Here is a 20,719-nt window from a genome sequence, read left to right as displayed (position 1 = left end):
ATACTTGAAGACTATCATCAGGTCTCCCCTCGGTCTTCTTCTAAACACAGACAGTTTTTTAAAAACTTTCGACATGATTGCTCAGGTTTTCTCAACCTTTTATCATTTTTGTTGCTCTCCTCTGGACTATCTCCAATTAATCGATATCTTTCTTAAAAGGTGGTGCCTCAAAACTGGACACAATAATCCAGCTGAGTCTTCACCACTGTCAAGCAGAGCAGAATAATTTCCTCCTGTGTCTTACATATGACACTCTTGTTAGTACACCCAAAAATGATATTAGCCTTTTTAGCAACTCCATCACATTGTTGACTCATTCAATTTGTGATTCACTCTAATTCCCAGATCCTTTTCAGCAATACTATTGCCTACCCAATTGTTCCCCATTTTGTTGTGTGCATTTGATTTTTCCTCCCTACATGTAATACTTTGCACTTGTCTTTACTGAATTTTATTTGGTTGATTTCAGATCAATTCTCCAATTTGTCAAGGTCATTTTGAATTCTAATGCTGTCCTCCAAAGCGCTTGCACCCCTTGTCCCTCCCCCAGCATGGGGTCAGCCACAAATTTTATCAGCCTATTCTCTACTCTGTTGTTCAAATCATTAATGAAACTACTGACTAGCACCAGACTCAGGTCAGACCCCTGTGGGACCTAAATAGATACACCCTCTCAATTTAACAGCAAACCACTGATAATTACCCTGAACACGATCTTTCACCCATTTTATAGAAATTTCATCTGGTCTACATCTCCTTAGTTTGCTTGAGAGACTGTTATGTGGACAGTGTGAAAAGCCTGAGTAAAAATCCAAGATGTATCACGTTTGCCTCTTCCCTGCATCCACTAGGCCAGTTACCCTTTTAAAGAATAGTACTTACATACAAGAGGGCAAAGAGAAGCTTCCTATGGTTAGAAAAATCTCTTATGGGTTTCTAAATTCAGTTTTAATACTGAAATATAATCTCAGCCTTTAACATAAAACCATTTTCAGTCATCACCTGTAAAAAATGTAGGAGGCTGGCATAACCAGGGCTTGAAACACTTTATACAGGAAAAAAATATCTGCTAGTTTAAAAATATATATTTGCAAAAAGATCTGGCAAGTGCCAATGGACTATGAAAAGCTTTGTCTCTAGGTAAGTGGTGGCTCAAAACAGCAGTAATTAACAATCACCCCCATCAGATAGCTCTTCAGTAGCCCATGCAAAGTGAATCCAGTCTCAGTCCAGTTCCTGAGCAAACAACTGTCTACTCTATATAATAAAAAGGTACCTATCACACATGATAAAAAACCCCACCATATAGCCGGCACTTAATTTCCCCTTACTTCAGCTGAGAGGCCAAGAACTGAATGAGCTGTGGAGACTGAACTGCCTGCTGACTGCCAAAGTAGTGATCACTACAGAACAGGGTTGAGACACAATGGTGGAGCTGCATAGGGATACTTACATCATTGCTCATAGGCAGCAGGTATCAAAGGCCAGGGCTAAGCCTTCCTTGGTGCAGCCACTGAGCCACTGAATGCATGGGCCATTGTGACTCCACTTCTTCCCATCCCTCATGAGCAGACCATGGGTAATGGAGGCGCTGGTGGGTTGGCCAGGCCAGGACCACTCCAGGCACCAGCGGGGCGGCCAGGGCTTGGTGGGGGGCTGCTCCATGCAGGCCAGGCACTGACCAGGTCTAGGGGCTGCAGTGTACCAGCCGGGTGCCGTCTGAGGGAGGGAGGGGTTGCTTCACTCCAGCTAGGGCTTGAGGGTAGAGGGGAGAGCTGCTCCAGCTGGGCACTGGCCAGGGCTCAGAGGGGCTGCTCCACTCTAGCCAGGGCTTGGGGCTGATTTGCTCCAGTCGGAGTCTCAGGGGGCTGCTCAGGGCTGTTGTGCTCCAGCTCAGGATCGGGGAGGGGGACCAGCTGGGGCTCTGCCAACAGGCAAGGGGGGGCATGGCCTTGGGTGGAAAGGAGGCAGGGGGTGAGCCTCCCCAAAGGGGGAGTACATGCACCACTCATGCCATTGTTGCGTGTGATGAACCTTTTCTGTGACTAAACAGATTTCCATCTCCAGCGCTTTCAGTCTGGCATCTCTCACTTGTCATCTCTCTGCTTGCAATCCCCTTCTAGATGCCTTATTCTGACCTTGTGACCTGAACTCCTGTACCTGTTTTTTCATTCTTTGTCTCCCATAATCGGTTGATTTGTGGCCCCAACCCTCTCCTGAAGGGGCAGGCCTTTTGCTATTCTGATGGAGTCTACCCACAGACCGAGATTTCATCTCTCAATAGCATTAAATTAACTTACAAAAGTTATTTAAAAAACCCACAAAGCTGCAAATTACTATTTTATTTTTAACAGAAAATTTTAATACAGCTTGAGAAATTTCAATTTTCCTATTTCTCTGAAAAGTCAGTCCATAGCAAGACTTGTTACTTTTCAGTCAGTAACAAGACTTTGTGGTGTTTATATGCACTGTGGCAGAAACTCAAGATTTCAGCAAGTTTCACCAGCATGTGATGAAACACACCCCACTCCCCAAAATGTTGTTACAGTTTTATCCAGAAAGCATGATAAGCTTGCAAAGTGTGATTAAGTACATATGTTGGCTACTGGCCTTTTTTGTTTTATTTTTATTTTAAAAAACAAAATGGAGATACCTAAATCCCAGCAAAATATTTGCACCTTCGTATGTATCCAATAGACCTCTCACTCTGTTCTCTTGCTGGGGCTCCAAGTGGCTGTCACTTAGGATATGTCTACACTGCAATCAGAGGTGTGATTGTAGCTCAAGTAGGCATACCCACACTAACTTTAATCTAGCTAGCACAGCTAAAAATAGAGTGATGACATGGCAGTAAGGGCATCCGCACGCACTAGCAATGCAAGCACATGTCCAGTGTTCCAGGAAGCCTTTTATAGCCCACGCCACTACATCTTTACTGCTATTTTTAGCAGTCTTCACTAAATTAAAGGTAGCATGGATATGCCTGCCTGATCTGCGATCACAACTTCAACTGAAGCGTAGTTGGGCACTTGATCACTGCCGTATCGCAATGTCTATTGGAAACCCCTCAGGTCTTAAGTTCTCCTTTGGACAGTTTATTCAAGTGCAGGTTCCTCCCCAGCTAATTCCTTAGCAATTCAATAATTTCCCTCTTTGTCAAGTCTAGTTATATTTGGCTACCAACTCCTCCTCACTATTTTAAAATATGTTGACTGTTGTGGTCTGCTATGTCAAGAATAAAAATAACAACACTCAAGGTTATAGTAAAGAATAACAAGAAAGTAATTTATAGGACTAATTGTAGAATTAGTCTGGCTTCTAAATGGGATCAATCTAATTTTTAATCAACATTTCTTTCAAACCTAGAAGCTGTAAACTAACATCATTTGGCATTTTTTGGTCATCCAGAGTTGAATGGAACATCACAGTTTTAAGTTACTGGATTATAAAATGCCACTTTTCACAGAACACAGCAGGATTAACTGAATCTTCTAAGTGAGAAACTAAAAAAAATTATAAAAGGATGATCAAGGCCTCATGTAGTCCATGGAAAATAAATACACATTACTGTACTGGATAGACAACAGCTTCAGGCCAGTTAATTGTAAAAACTGCAAATTACTGAGGCCATTGTTGTAAGTCAGTTAGGGTCTGCATGCTGGTATGAGTTCCCCTCTGGATGCCATCTCAGCTTCTGCAGCTAGCTGAATAGACAGACCTTGTTAAGCATGACCCATAAATTATCATAGACTCGGATAAGCAGGGAAGGCACTCAGCCAGGTTTACTGCAAGCAAAGCACAGTACTAGTGCCCCATTGGAGCTACAGGTACAGTAGCACATGTATGCTCGTCACAATGGACTGGCTCAGTTAATGGCGGGACTTTCCATTATCCTCTCGGCCAGACAAAGATTCTCTGTTATGATCCCCTTTTTATACCGATGTAAACAGGTTACACAATACCTCTTTGATATTGGTTATTGTACCTTGCCTCCAAGTCAAGCATAACGTCTTCATCCATCCTTCTGTCTTATTCTAAGGTTGGGGTGTCTCTGTACTATTCTTCATGATTGTGTTTATGCACTATTGCATCTTGGGGAGAGCTTGTACTGCCCCCTTGTATTGTACTGCTGTTTGCCGTGTACTCAGACTGTCTCCCAGGATTATGTTTCTGCAATCACCATGTATGAGGGGGACTTAGGACTACTGTTGCTCTTAACAATACTGTGTTATTCTGCCACTACTTCTTAGGAATGCCAATGTATTACCAATGCTGATTTCTGCCAAGTTCCTGCATCAGTCAGTGAACTTGTAAGCAGACAAGTAATTGCTGTTTCCTAAAGCCAGTCTTTGGTTCAGGCCTCAGCTTTTGCATCTAGGCTTGTAATACCAGGCCTCAGGCTCTCACTTTCTACTCCATTCCCCCACTTGTCTTTTTATGTGGAGGATGTTTACCCATTGTCCCGGAAAAGCATAATGCATGGACTCAAGATGACCCAGTGGGCTAAACACTGTTACATGGCCACCTTGTATTACCATCCACACATTCATGCCTCTCTGTTCCTTAGTCTCCACATTCCCTCGTACAACCAGTGGACAGATTTTATCTTCCAATTATTTTTAGTTCCTTATGGTGGGCCTAGGAATGTTAGGCCTGGGACCATTCAGTGAAGAAGTGCAGTAGTCACTATTTGTTGCAAGTATGCCTTTTTGTCTAGAGCCAGTATTATCAGCAACAGCAAAGCGCCAACACCTTAGATGACACCTTCCTCACTAGCAACCACACTCCTAAGTGCGTACACTTACCCTACAGTTTCTTAGGACATAGCTTCAAAGCTTCAAGCACACTTAGTAAACTCAGTGCGTGCACTGTAACATGCTCCATCAATGACAGGCTGGGAAATCTCACGATTCTATATACATGTGGTGGTCAGGTCTGTCATTCACAGGACACCCCACCTTTATCCTGATGTTCTAAGTTGTAGATATGATAATGATGGATGGAGATGTTTGGCTTGTAACTATAATCTTTCTTACATTACACACCTAAGCTAATAAATTCAGTACTATTCTTCTATTACATATTAATAACGTACCTAAAATAAAATTATTTATACCTCGGCATAAAACTAAAACCATCACCAAAACAATACAAATTTAAACAGTGTTCATTACCATGGCATTGTTAATGGCCGATGCCAGCCCCCTTTCCATTTTACGCTGTAACTTAATTCTTTTCGCTTGACAATGTAAATAACAAAATTCAAAAAGGGCAGCTATAGTTATCATTTGCATTATCACAAAAATCAGGCTGAGTGTTCTGATCACAGGATGTAAAGTGACATCTGGGATAGCCCACCACCTTGTCTCTGCCTCTTCTTGTACATCTTCTATTTCCTCAAGTTGTTTTTAATTAGATTAGCTATGGGTGCCAAAGCCTCTTTTGACCATACTACTAGATCTTGTATATCTAGGTATAAATGTTCAATAGGTGGAAATAATTCCATGATTAGGTCCTTCAAATTGTCAATGGGGTAACAGGTTTAGCTAATCTGCTTAAGTTACCAGTTGGCCAAAATGCATGAGTTCCATGATTTGCTAATCTCATACCAGTGGGAATAACCAATAGAAAATCAGTTCTACATTGCTTATGTTCAGGGAAGAGGAGGCCAAAAGAGCATTAGCTGCTGGGGCCATCCCAGAGTCACCCTCTCCTAACAGTAGTCAAAAATGGTAATGACTGTGAGACCCTACCTGAAATCCTGGTAAAGAAAAGCATTACATTATTAGCAAGAGTTACTCTGTGCACTAAATGGGAGATGCTCTGAAATAGAATTGCTGTCTAAAGCTATATCATATGATAAGTTCCATGTCCTGGAACTTCCAGAATTGCAAGTCACCACAACTTCCAACTCAAGCTGCTTACATGTTGTGAGACCATGTGGTGGATACAATACTAAAGAGGGTCATAGAATCATAGAAGATTAGGGTTGAAAGGCACCTCATGAAGTCATCTAGTCTAACTCCTGCTCAGAGCAGGACCAACCCCAATTATATGATGGATAGAACGCTGACTAGATCTTTGGGCTCAACGGGTAGTTATCAATGGCTCTAGTTGTCTAATTGGTAACAAGCGGAACGGTTTTGTTCAACATCTTCATTAATGATCTGGAGGCTGGGGTGGATTGCACCCTCAGCAAGTTTGCACATGACATTAAGCTGGGGGGAGTGGTAGATACAATGGAGGGCAGGGATAGGATACAGAGTAACCTAGACAAATTAGAAGATTGGGCCAAAAGAAATCAGATAAGGTTTAACAAGGACAAGTTCAGAGTCCTGCACTTAGGATGGAAGAATCCTATGCACAACTACTGACTGGGGACTGACTGGTTTTGGCAACAGTTCTGCAGAAAAGGACCTGGGGGTTACAATGGAAAAAAAGCTGGATATGAGTTAACAGTGTGCCCTTATTGCCAAGAAAGCTAATGGCATATTGGGCTGCATCAGTAGGAGCATTGCCAGCAGATCAAGGGAAGTGATTATTCCCCTATATTCGGCACTGGTGAAACCACTTTTGGAGTACTGTGTCCGGTTTTGGGTCCCCCACAAAAGAAAGGATGTGGACAAATTGAAAAGACTCCAGTGGAGGGTAACAAACATGATTAGGGAGCTGGAGCACAAGACTTATGAGGAGAGGCTGAGGGAACTAGGCTTGTTTAGTCTGCAGAAGAGAAGAATGGGGGGGGATTTGATAGCAGCCTTTACCTGAAAAGGGATTCCAGGGAGGATGGATCTAGGCTGTTTTCAGTCATAGTAGATGGTAGAACTAGGAGAAATGGTCTCAAGTTGCAGTGGGGGAGGTCTAGTTTGGATATTAGGAAAAACGTTTTCACGAGGAGGATGGTGAAGCACTGGAATGGGTTACCTAGGAAGGTGGTGGAATCTTACATCCTTAGAGGTTTTTAAGGTGCGGCTTGACAAAGCTCTGGCTGGGATGTTTTAGTGGGGGTTGGTCCTGCTTTGAGCAGGGGGTTGGACTAGATGACCTCCTGAGGTCTCTTCCAACCCTAATCTTCTATGATTCTATGATCACGTCCAGGCTATGTCTTGTCGGGGAGTAAACCGACTGTAGCCACATTTGAAGGAGTCCTGAGGCGCAGTCTTGTGTATTGTACCACATAAGTACATGCTGCCATGTACCCCAGCAGTCTGAAGCAAACCCTCGCTGTGGTGAAGGGTGAGCTGTGACCCGGTGATCAAGTCTGACATGGTTTGAAGTCTGGCTTGAGGTAGAAATGCTCTGGCCTGGGTATAAGTCTAGGACAGCCCTGATGAACACTATCCTTTGCACCGGTAGTAATTTAGATTGCTGTTTACCAAAAGGCCTAGTTCTTGGTAGTTGGACTGTAGTATCGTGATACCATGCCGGATCTGAGCTTCCGAGCGACCCTTTATGAGCCAGCAGTCAAGGTAAGGGTAAATTTGTATTCCCTGACATCTGATGTAGGCCGTGAATACTCCTGACACTGGTGATAGGCCAAATGAGAGGGCCGTGAATTAGTAGTGGCTGTCTCCCACCATGAACCGTAAGAACCATCTGTGGCCATGGAATATGGAAATATGGAAGGATGCATCCTTCAGGTTGAAGGGTGACATACCAGTTTCCCAGATCCAGGGAGGGGATGATGGAGGCCAGGGAGGCCATACGGAACTTCAGCTTCTTGAAATATTTGTTGAGGTGGCGTAGGTCCAACATGGGCGACAGGCCTTCTTTGGCCTTAGAAAATAACGGGAGTACAACCCTTTCCCTCTCAGATGTAGGGGAATTTCCTCTACAGCCCCTACCTGTAGGACAGCTTGCACCTTCTGGATGAGAAGTTGCTTATGAGAAGGGTCCATGAAGAGGGACAGGGATGGGAAGTGGGAAGGAGGAATCAAATTAAACTGAAAGGTGTACCCCACTGCAATGGTGCTCAGTACCTACTTGTCCGATGGTATAATAGCTGCCCACGCAGGAAGGTAGGAGGAAAGGCTTTGAAAAGAAGGGGAGGCTTGGATCCTGGGTTAAATCTGCTAAGCCACATGTGGGCGCACCCTCAAAAGGCGTGCCTGCTGCCTGGTGCGTAGTGCCTTGAGTCTGACTGGGAAGCACCGACAGAGGGTTGACCTTGACAGTGCTTGTAGGCTTTGCTCTTCTTTCTGTTGGGCTCACTGCTGGCCTGGCCCACAAACCGCTGCAGTTGCTGGGGCCTGAAATGCTTCCTGGAAGCAGATGGAGTATACAGGCCTAAGGAGCAAAGCATGGCCCTGGAAGCCTGTAGGCCGTGAAGCCTGGCATCCGTTTGGCCAGAGAACAGTGCCACACCATCAAAGGGGAGGTGCTGGATGGATGGTTGGACCTCCGCAGATAAGCCAGATGACTGTAGCCACGAGGCTCTCCACACAGACACTGTTGACACCATTGTTCTTGCTGCAGAGTCAGCCGTGTCAGAAGCTGCAAGCTCAGGCCACTGACTCGCCCTCCTCCAAAATGACCACAAACTTCTGCTTAGACTCCTGGGGGAAGGAGTCAGCAAATTTGGCCTTGGAATGCCATATGTTATAGTCGGATCACCCCAGCAGGGCTTGCTGATTTGATATGTGGAGCTGGAGGCTAGCAGTTGAATAAATCTTTCTGCCAAAGAGATCCAGCTTTTTTGAGTCTTTAATCTTGAGGATTGAGCGTGACTGTTCCATCTGTCTCTTTCACTGGTGGCTGACACCACCAGCAACACCGGGGATGGGTGAGAGTACAGAGATACTCAAACCCCTTGGCAGGCACATATTTTTTCTCAGCACTTTTAAAGGTAGGGGGCAGAGAGGAGGGGGTTTGCCATAAAGCCTTGACAACTCCCTCGTGAATGGGATTGGCCACTTTAGAAAGGGCTGATGCTGCCAAAATGACAGAGAGCATCAGCGGGCTCCTTCAGCTCCTTTGCCTCCAAGCCCAAATTCGTGGCCACCCTCTTGAGTAGCTCCTGGTTTGCTCTAAAGTCATCCTGCAAGACCATGGCAGAAGGACCTGCTACTACCTCACCAGGTGATGAGAAGGAGGCAGATACGGGTGAAGTGGGCAACTGTTCTTCTGCAGCTGGGGTGGCCTCTTCCAGAGGTACCACTGAAGCCCCTGCAACTTGATCTGGTTCTTCAACCAATTCCGGGGGCAAGCTCGACTGTCACTGAGCATCTCTTGGATGTTCCAAAGATTGATTGTTGCACCTCCAGCTCTGGCACATGAGGGAATCCCCATGGGTTCTAGAACTGCCATGGTCCAAGCCATTGTGTCAGCAGCCACAAGCCCGGTGGTAGGGTTGGGGAGCCTGCAGCCATGGCTGGGTTCACTTGACCCCTGGGCAAGGACATCTCCTCTCCCTCTGAGTCCGAGGGGTCCTCTTCCAGGGACCATGATGGTGCTGACCTCGTCTCCAACTCTTTAGTGCACTGGAAGGTGTGGTGTTCCGGTACTGGGGAGCAGTGCCAGGACTGCCAATTGGTACCAAGCATCTAAGGGTCGACGATGGTACTCGGGCAACCGATAGTGGTGCTCTAGAGACTGACACCGTGGCTCCAGGATCAGCGCCAGGACCCTGGTAACCTAGAGTCAAGGCTCTTGGGAGCAGTACCAGGAGTCTGGCAGCAGTGCCCAGGGGAATGGTGACAGGGTCCTGGTGACTGTTGTCAGGCTGTCGGTGACCATCAAAAGAGTCAGACAATGGTGTCGAGGTGTCGGGGATCTGGGCGGAACCCGTCATGGGCTTGCCCCAGGATCTACTCTTGGCTGACTGCCCCAGCATGGGGTCTCGGCGTGGAGGTCTCTCCTCCTGAGGAGCGGGTGGCACCGGGAGCGAATTGTCCTCTCATGCAGCAACTAGACTGTGTAGCTCTCCAACTCTGGAGGTATCTCAAGTATCACAAAGAAATCCCACAGATCTAGACAGCCAGCCCTTTGATGGTGCCATCCCCCCCATGGCATCACAGCACTCAGCAGGAATTCCAATGATGCCCCCTGCCTGTGCCTAAGGGCTTGCCTACTACCCTTCTGAGGAGGTTTGAAAGAGTGGAGCAGGAACATATAGGAATCCTGCTCCACTCCTGCCTGCACAAACATTTGTAGAGGCTTGACTGCATAAATTTTGCACTGAGTGTCTTTTGGGGAGCATGGAGTAGAGGCTGAGGAAACGCACAGGGGAAAAATAATGTCATGCTGGCTCAACTCTCTTCCCTCCAACAGATTTTAGGTCGTATCACATTTTCCATAGCTTTATTGCTTCTACAGCAAGTGGATGATCTGGCCTTGGAGGCACTATATAATTGGAAAATACTATTGAGCATGGCCCACTCCTAAGCAGAACTTTTTGTTCAAATAGAACACAATGACCCAATCTATTTTTGTAAAGCTCCCTTCTCAAGGGTCAGCAGGTTTCCAGCTCAGAACTTGGCTGCTTTGAAGCTCTGAAGTTTAAGTAGATTAACTTATTACAACAGCATGGTAAAAATATATTTTAATGGAGTTGTGGACACATCTAATAAAAAGTGTAAATAAAATGCCTGCCAACATGTTGTTTTTGCAGACACAGAAGTTTTGTGTCCCTATTTAATCAGGCACAGCTGGAAGTAACCTAGGAGCAGGGTAAAGAAGAACAATTCAGGCTGCATATTGTTTTACTAGCAGCCATCTCCCACAAGCTCCTTACAAGACCCTATGTCTTTACATAGACCACAATGAGATCATTAAGCTGCTACAAGTATACTTCCCAGCCTGCACTGCCTACCACATCCCACATAAAGAGCAAGGCTGCAGCCAAGAGCTTTGGAGCAGGGTGCTGAAAAATAATTTATGTATCAACAAAGACTGTTGACTTTAGGTTCTTCTAGGCTTCTCAAAAAGAGATCGGGGGGCGCGGCGGCAGCCATGAAAGCTAGTTATTTTTTGGAGTTTTATGAAAGACATAAATTCCTAAATAAAGGTATACATATGTGCACAGAGCAACAATTTACCTCCAAACTATTTAAGTAATTGATATTGTTGCTCTTTATTGCTATGTTTTGCATATACATGCTATTATTGTACCAAGTAATTTTACCTCCTTACAGCTCTGCCCTTGGTGGAAAATACATTTCTGACTAATGTAATGGCTAAATATATAGTCCAGTGATACGTAAACCATACCACTCAAGACATCAGGCTTTCAATATTGGCAACCAGAGTGCACCCAACAATCAAAGGTACCAGGGTACTCAAATGTTTACTTCTTACAATACTGTAAATGGTAGGAATAAAAGTTGTTGTGATTCTAAACCTTGAACAAAATAGGAGCTCAGCACTTACTGCAATACTGTATATGGCTGTTTTTCCAGCCTTGGGTTCCAGTCTCAGACCATCTAGAACATCCAATTCAGAGAAATTCATCCCAGAGAGATGACCTGCTGACTTGAATACGCAGACTGCTATGGTTGGTGTGCAGAGAGGAAAGTGAACATAGGTTAAAAGATAAGTAATTTATTTAGAGCAAAATTTTGGTCATTATGTAAATTCTGATTAATTCCATAAGCACCAGAAAAGTTATTCCAGATTTACACCAGTGTAGTAACAGCAATATTTACCCCTAATGACTGCAGATAAAAGAACTCTCAAGCAATCCTGTTTTAAAATTAACACCAACGGAGGGATACTTCCTTAGGGAAAATAAGTTTCTTTACAGAATTCCAAACAGGTGTTTGGCAGGTTACAACTTCAGATTTTTAGAAACCTTGTTATATATCAAAGACACATCAATCTGCAAACAGGGCAAGAAGATAAACAATTTGTGACATTAAGTCCAAATAAGCTTTGAGCCAAGCTCAACATTTGTCACAGCATTTTTCAAGGAGTGCACAAATGCCAGACACAGACATACGTGCAGCTTTTGGGTTTTTTCAAATTCATAATTTAAAGTGCATTTAAAAGTTTTTTTGTTGTGGAGAAAGCTTTATAGAGGGAAGAAGATTTGATCCTATCTGGATAATTATAGAGTTGATGCCTCTAAATGTTAGTTAGGTGCAACAACATTACAACAGATGCAGGTGTGTCATTTGTTTTGGTTTACAGAGCACAGATGTGAGAAAGTAGTAAGGCCTGCCTCTGTTTGCCCAGTAGTGTTTTCAATAAGCTACTGTCACTATGGCCAGGCTTTAAGAGGCTATTAGAGTGGGGGGCATGAAAGTCTGTCAGCACTGCCTCCAGAAATGGCTGAATTTTGGCCACCATGTGCAGGGCTAGCCTTAGGATTCAGAAAAGGATCAAGTAGGTGCTTCTCCTGTCTCCTTTAAAGCCCCACAAATTTTTGAAATGCCTTTTCATGATTGCCCAGCTTGGCAAGCACACCTAGCAGCTCTCCACTGTTGAGCACAGCTGCCCATGCTGGCTACATGCTCTAGACGCACTCTGGCCTACAGTAGAGAGGAGTATTGGATCTTCTGGGCCTGTGGGGAGAAAAGACTGTGGAAGCCTAGCTGCAGACCAGATGTACAATCATTGACATCTACGACGATTGCTCGGGGGAATGCAGGAGAAGGGGTACAACAGGGACTGGCAGCAATGCCATGTGAAAGCAAAGGAACTGCAGCAGGCACACCAGAAGGTGAAGCAGGCCAACAGTCAACCTGGTGCCAAGCTGCAGACCTGCCGCTTTTACAAAGAGCTGCATGCCATACTTGCTATAAGCCCTACCACTATCCTGTGCACTACAGTGGATACTTCTGAGAAGCCTGAGTCACAGGCCTCTGGCTTGAACAGCGACTACAAGAAGGTGGTCAAAGAGGATGGGGGACAGGAGACCAGAGGGTTCAGCTATCCCGCAAGCCAGGACCTGTTTGAGACTCCACCGCAGCCTAGCTAGTCCTGGCAGTGGAGCACAGGCGAGCCCGATGCAGGGGAAGGATCTTCGGGTAAGCATGCATGTTTATTTCCCATTACGGTGATAGCGAACTCGTTGGGACACACCTATCAACTTTGCATTAATTTATTCATACTGGAAGAGGAAGCAATACAACAGAGAGAGAGATAGGGTTATCATCTGCTTTTCATTCCCCAGTAGAGATAATCAAGAGGGCCCTGAGGAGCAGGTTGTTTATGTACGCAGGAATGTCCCTTGACTCCTCATGAGAGATCTTGACGAAACGTTAATGGAAGTACTCTGCAATCCTCTCCCAAAGGTTTCTAGGAATGGTAGTCTTATTTCTGCTCCATGGTAGGACACTTTCCCATCCCATGCAAGTCAGTGATAACTTCAGAGGCACCACTGCAGTACACAGGTGAGCAGCAAATAGGCCACAGCGACTTAGGGAAACAGCAGCAGCTGCGCTCTCTCTGCCTTCATTACCCTCAGGAATGAGATATTGGCTGAAGTCGTCATTGCCTGCAGAAAACGGTGCTAGTATTCAGTGCCATTGCCCTATATTCATAGTTTCAAGCAACTGAAAAATTCCCTCCTCATTTCTCTCACCCCTGGTAGGCCATATTGACCATAGATGGTGATGCAAGTGGCGCTGTGCACGAGAACTCCTAAGCAGAAGTGTCAATAAGCAGGGACGCAAGAGAAGGGAATTCTGAATCTTAAGTCACTTTCCACTGTCACTATACTGACAATTTTATCTGTTTTATCTGCAGTTGCGCACATTGCAGCCTTGAGGGCCCCTCCACACCTGTGGAATGCATGAGTCAGATAAGGAGGAAAAAAACCGAGGAGTTGGAATGACACGTTCAATGAGATCCTACAAGACTGTGCCGCATCCGCCCATAAGCACAGGGCCTGGATGGTGAACATTACAGACACCCTGGAGAAGCACTGAGTGGAGAGAAGAGCAGAGGCCAGGAATCACAGCAGGAAAAGGACAGGGAGATGCACCAGGACATATGGAGCATCTCCACCAGCAACCACAGATGCTGCAGACTCCTGTAGACCTACAGGTTCAACAATCCCGGTCTCACCTCCCTTCGCAGTCCATGAAGAACTCCACTGCAGCACCTCTCTACACCCTCCTCAACATTCCACATGGTGCCAGAGGCTCCATTCCTACCCTACCACTCCACCCCAGAGAACATTCAAAACAACCACAGCTCGACAGAGAAGCTTGTGGATGAAGAAATAACAGTTAAAGTCAGGACTGAGCTGGGATTTAGCACTCCCTCTGAGTCTCAGGAGGTTCCTCAAAACCCCAGAGTATCCCTTTCCTTTTGAAATGCCAACAGGACAGCAATCATCAACCTTGCAGGAGAGCAGCAGGAGGGAAACTACAAAGAGATCAACTCTAATCAGAGTGACAAGGCCTGGGAACAGTTCAAGAGTGTCAGGAGAACAAGAAGTAAAAAGAAAGCTGTGGATAGGCTGTATGATGAGCAGCAAGCAAAGGATTGTAGGCTCTCCCCTCCCAGAAAAGACTAACTCCATCCCCTTCTATGCACAGCCAGCAAGGTTGTTTGTCCTTTCAAGACATTTTTACATGCTGTTCAAATGAAACAGCTGCTCATGATCACAGGTTCCATGGGATGAAGTAGATTTATTGAAACTTTTCATTAACTCACTCCGCTCCAAACCAACCCCAAGGGTGAGTGAGTTGAGAAGGAGCAGCAGCAGCTGGAGAGTCTGATGAAGAAACAGGAGGCTGAGCAGCAGACAAAACAGAAGCTGGAAAAGAGATGGCGACTAGAGAAGATGAAACTGAAACATGAGGAGGGTCAACGGAAGGTGCTCTGGGCTCAGGAACAGGTGGAGCAAATGGAGGAGGAGAAGAAAAGGCAAATGGAGAGAAATTTGCTCAGTTTGATGAGAAGAAGAGGAAGAGACAGGAGGAGAGGTGGGCAGAAGAAAAGGTAAAGAAGGTAACTGGCAATACAATGGTAGATACCGAAGCCAAGCACAGACAAGGCAAGAAGGCCCCAAAATGGAAAGCACTACAGCTGGAAGAAGAATGCTGCTGACACAAACAGCTGATGCTGAAAAAGAGAGAGGAGGAGAAGAGCAAACAAAGAAGATTCACAGAACTGAAGCAGGCATGCTTGTCATGCTACAGCCTGCTGCAGGTGGAGCTCTCCTATGACAATATGCTGTGCTTAATGTATAAAAGAAAGAGGTGCCGGGGCTCACGCAGAGCACGCAATGCAGAAAACACCATTTTGCAGAGAGCGCTGCACCGCCCCCGCCAGCGTGACCTCGCGCACACAGTGCGCAGAGAACACCATAACTGAAGGCAAGAGAGGCGGTAGCAGCAGAGGGAGGTGATTGCTGGCTCTAAGCCAGAGAGCCAAAGCCAAGGGCCAGAGAGGGCTGAAAGCCAGCGAGCAGAGCAGGGGCTTACCCACTGACATCTCCACACCAAAGAGAGGGACCCAAGGGACCAATGAGAGGGCCAGGGGAGTGATGGATGCTCCCCTAGCAAATAGGGGAAAGAGCAGCGTTGCAATCTAGCTGGAAAGGCTGGCACGGCTCTCCTGGCAGAGGTACAGAAGTGGACTGACGAGGAGTCAGACTGTGGTATAGAAGGACTCCCCTCAGAGAGCCTGGTGGGGTCGCCTGTTGGGAAGAGCTTGGTTTTGAGGATTACATACAGTAGATGTGGGAAATGGATGTTGTTTGGGACTTTTGCTGAGGATGCAATCAACCGTGGTTTGGTAATACACTGGCCCCAAAGGAGGTATATTATTTAAGCAAGAGAGCCTGAAGTGGGTTTATTGGAGACTCTGAAGGGTAAAACTGAGGCAGGTATGCCTGTCACACTGTGATCTGCTGCCTGAGGGAGCTCTAGGCAGGGCTGCCCTCTGACAGGGGGCTGTGGAGATTATCAAACTGAAACTTCATATAACCATATGCAAATTTGTGCCCATCACAGTTTTAAATCCAGGTATAAATCTATTTCATAAAGCTGAAGTGTATAAGAAAAAGTGGGGGAGAAGGTACCCATCCTCACTCATTGGTATTTCAAACTCAACATCCCCTTTGTTACAAAGTAAAGTGTCTATTTAGAAAAGCTACAGTTTAAAAGATTGTCAGTATTTCTGATTTACGACAGAAACAAATCCGTTTTCAGTTAAAACTTCCTGCAGACAGACTCAAGGAAAGGATTTAGTCTCAGAATAATATAAATGCTACTAAAAAAATATGAATTTGGAGTGCTTTTTCGTGTGGTCATGTGATTCCAACACTGACATTTAATGACTAGTCCCTAATATGATCAAACTGCTTTCAGAATTTAAAACCAAGACACACAGCGAACAACAGAAAGGCTTTTTGCTATGCACAACCTAGAGTCCAGTCCATTACAGGTCTATGGTCCTCTTACTAGATTTAGGGACAAGTAAACTCTCAGGCAGGTAATGCAACTCCCTGCACAGTTCAAGTACAGTTATCAACTGTTGCAAAAGAAACAGACATCTGCGTGTCTGAGCTTAGGTACAAAATCTTTCAAGTTCACCTTTACTTCATATTCCTTTCCCCATGCATCAGAGACCAAGATCTACTAGAAGTTTCATAGTCTATTAACAGAAAAATAAACCCAATTACCAACAGTTAAGACTGCATCAAGGTGCACTGAACCAACCCAAAATCTTGGCAAACATGGCAAAATAAAGGGAAGGGAAATATCTGCATCCCTGCCCACTTTCACATTGCCTACAACAGCACAAATAACACATTAACACTTCATAAGGCATTCACCTACATCCCCCACAGTTACTGAAAAGCAGTATGTACTCCAGCTTCATTTAACATCCACTGTAACACAAAACCTTAGCAACAACTTCAGTAACATTACAGCAGACGACCTTTCCACGTGCACCGAATGTGTGTTAGCTCAGCGTACTGATCTGTTGACACAAGAGTGTATGAGATTGCCATTAAAGTTTTGATGTAGGGTGCCCCACGGGTATTTTGCCCAGATGACCACACACACACAACTTGGACCCACTTGGTGCAGGACAGTCATCACCACCCTCTCCCAGAGATGGAACCAGAGTCTGGAGTGAGAGTTGGGGGTGGTGAGGAGAGACTGGCTGCTACCTGAGTGACAGCAGCAGGGGGAAGAGGACTCCGGTGAGATTCCCAGTCACCTAGAACAAACAGCAGGATTTCGCTGGCCCCATCTCCTGAGCAGAGGCTCAGTACAAATGAATATGCAGTGCAAATTTAATTAGGTAGAGTTCTTGGAGAGTCCGATCTGGAGATCTTGCCATTACTTGTTTCACCTCCTAAATGAGAGTTTCTCTACACGGACCAGTTTAAAATTATATGAGCCCATGGTGTGTTCTTTGTCAACTATATTTTAAAACTTTGTTGTTCAAGTTATGCATTACTTCACCAATTTAATTTTCAGTACTACAACCATTTCTTTTCCTTCTAGAAAAAGAAAGTCATTGTTAATGCTGCATTTACCATTTTCAAATGATGTTCAAGGTTTATTCCATGTCCAATCTATAGCAGCAAGGAATCTCTCAGTCTAGGCCGAGTTCAGCACATAAATCCAGAAATGTGGCTGTGCACTTCCAAGAGCTGTGCATCCACTCTTTGCTATCCCAAGCCGGCATTACCAGTCAGTGCTAGTTTCTTAGGCCCAGAAGCAGCGTTCCACCATCTGCAGCTACTCCAGGAATGTCACCAACAACCTTTAATTGGTTCTTGCTATGTCCCACAGCAATCTGTCCTCCAAGAAATCAAAGCCCTCAACACTTATTGTCCACACAACTTCGTTTGGCTTTGTCTTTTTACACAAATCTGTGACTGCAGATACAATAGCCTCAAACCCAAACAAAACCAGCAGTTATAGTTAACCAAGCCTATGAAAGATTGGACCTGCATTTTGGTTAGAGACACAGGCCAGTTAACAATAGCTTCTACTTTCAAGCGATTATGAATGATCTGACTGCTCCTTACCCAATGTCTCAAGTAAGGAACTTTGGCTGCTCCAATTTACCTTTAGATGCCTTTACAATCAGACCTACATCTCTGAGTTTTGACAGTACAAATCCAAGGTGTTTGACCAAGAGCTGCTAAAAATTGCAATGTCATCAACACTGGCTCTCATGAAATTCTGTAATCAGTTTAACACTCGGCTGACCAGCCTCTGAAGAGTAGCTCCTGCATTAATTAATCTGAACGGTAACATTTTGAACTCATACAATCCCATATCACTTAGTAAAACAGATTTTTAATGTGCATCTTCGTCTAAAGGGATCTCCCAATAACCTTTCACAAGGTCAAAGGTGCTAATATATCTAGCTTTGCTCAAAATATCAAGCATATCATCAATTCCAGGCAAATCTAGAACAGTGACAGCACTGAGTTTTCTATAATAAACACATATCTTTCTTAGGGACCAAGACAACCGGTGATGTCCAGGGACCATCAGACTCTTTAATCACCCCTCATGTTCAGTATGCTTTGTATTTCTGTTTGAATTTGCTCTTGCACTTTGCCAGTGGTATGGTAGATCTGGCTGAGCACATGCTGGGATCCCTCAGTGATGATTTCATAGATCAATACGAGTCCTCTCTGGCTTTCTGGAGAACAACTTGCTCGTAAGCTTGCAGCACAGACATTACCTCTGACTTTTCAGATGGTTTTAACCCATGGCATACCTCAATACTTAAAAGTGGTCCATCATTTTGGCATTCAGCCATCAAATCAGTGAGGTATGATGCCTCAGTTTCTCCTTCAACACAACAAATCATGTTTACTACTGCTTCCCTAGCGTGATAAGCTTTAAGCCTATTCATATATATCAACTGCAGGGCCGCTTTACTGGGTGGTCTTAACATATATACATCTATTCACCTCTTCTAACACTTAAAAAGGTACCTCCCATGCATTTTGCATCTTGTTTTTCTCCACAGGGATAAGCACCAACACCAAGCCCCCTACGTCAAAAAGGCATTTACAAGCATGTTTATCAAATCATGCCTTTTGTTTGGTTCGGCTGTGAGTTTTAAACCACCTCTATCACGTGTCTCAACTCTTTTCAGAACCTGTGTACATATTCAGTAACTGGCTCCCCCTCTGCCTCAGGTTCCCCTTATCACAAGCCTCAGATCTAGGGGTTCCCTCACTTTCATTCCATAGGGAAGATCAAATGGGGCAAATCCTATAGACTCTCGGGGCAGTTGCCTATAAGCAAACAGCACATAAGGTAACATTTCATTCCACCCCTGGGCCCACTTGTTGGCCTACATGATTTTTGTGTCCCATTGAAGCTCTCCAACAAAGCATTTGTCTCTGGGTGATATGGGGTAGTTTTTAAGTGATTTCACTCCACACAACTCCCATAATTCACTGAATAGCTGGGACATGAAATTTGACCCACAATCTCTTTCGGGAAACCCAGGCTGCTGAAAATGGCAAAAAGGGCTTTTGCCACATAGTCAGCTTCTAGGTTAGAGCTACTGCCTCTGGATATCTAGTGGCAAAATTAACTACAACCAAGATCTCTATCTTCCCCCTTTATGTAGGACATGGCATAGGGCCCACAATAATCCTAAAAAATGTTTCATCACAAGCAAGGGGTGTAAAGGAACTTTTTGTGGTCCTGCATGTGTCTCTGTTCTGACAGAACTCACAAAATGTCCCTGGGGTTATTCTGTATCCCTGGTCAGTAAAAGTTCTGCTTTAGTCTACTTTAGATTTTCTGTGCCCCATGGGCGTAGTTTAGAGGGATTGGGGGCCAAACAGAGGCGAGGCGTGGGGGGGCACACCAGGTCATGTGCCACTACCTACCCACCCCTGATTTCTGAGAGTGCCAAGCTATCCTTGCTGGGCTTACTCTTCTAGGCCTGCCAGGAGAGACTAGGAGGCTCTGTCCTTCCCACAACGCACTGCACCCCATATGGTTTCCGGCTCACTCAGCCCCTTTCCCTGGCAACTGGGCCTGGGCAGAGAGTGGAGAGGATAGGATGAATCCATTTTCCTGCCAGCCAAGGATGGCTGCTCAGGGTCCAGACCTCTGCAGTTGGATGCCACCTGCTGGGTTCTAGTGCCTGTTTCAGTTACCTTCTACATGTGCTGGGCACCCTGTATTGCCACCACCCTGTTTCTCTGTACAATGCCAGAGGAGGGCAGGATAGTGAGTGGGAAATGAGAATGGGATGGAGAGGAAGAGGGATAGGATAGGCTAGGGGGAAGACAAGGGGATGGGGCAGTACAAAAAGGGGAGGCAGGGAAGCAAAGGCCTGGCATGCAGCGTTCCCTTGGGAGCAGCCACAATCCCCACAGCAGGATTGGGAAGCACCGGCATCATGGCAGCAGCCAGTGCCAGAATAGCCATAGCTCCTGCACTCAGGTCTCTACAGCAGACAGTAGCAGCTGGGGCTCCCCAGTTAAGCCCACCCATCCCCAGCAGCCCAGGTACCACTCCAGATAGGGGTGAGAGAAACAGTGGAACTGGCTTCACTCTACAGGCATATGCAGTCCCCTCAAATATAGCAGTCAAACTATGCCTATACTGTGCCCCCACATGATCAGCAAAAGATCAGTCATGGGCTAGCAACATTAACTCCCCATAGTGCTGGGCACGTACAACTAGTTGCTTCTAACCCCAGAGCTTTTGTCCCTCCTCATAGCAGCATCTCTGCTCTATCATCTGGTCTATCTAGCTCCTCTCTCTGGGTTTACCAGCCCAACTCTCCCCTTTCTATGGAGTCATTGTAGCTCCATAGCCCT

The 20,719-nt window shown here is 45.5% G+C and overlaps 1 protein-coding gene and 1 pseudogene across 8 annotated transcripts in view; one reads left to right on the top strand and one right to left on the bottom strand.

The window, feature by feature from the left end:
* The window catches only part of USP54 (ubiquitin specific peptidase 54), a 181,717-nt gene that overhangs the window by 141,050 nt on the left and 19,948 nt on the right, over positions 1-20,719 (bottom strand). The window lies entirely within an intron of this gene.
* On the top strand, positions 14,072-14,997 carry LOC137143943 (inner centromere protein-like; annotated as a pseudogene).

Source organism: Emydura macquarii, unplaced genomic scaffold (genome assembly GCF_026122565.2).
Source record: "Emydura macquarii macquarii isolate MOO-44397 ecotype Brisbane River unplaced genomic scaffold, CSIRO-AGI_Emac_v2 contig_67, whole genome shotgun sequence".
NCBI classification, from domain to species: Eukaryota; Metazoa; Chordata; order Testudines; family Chelidae; genus Emydura; species Emydura macquarii.
This window is presented reverse-complemented; position numbering and strand designations above follow the sequence as displayed.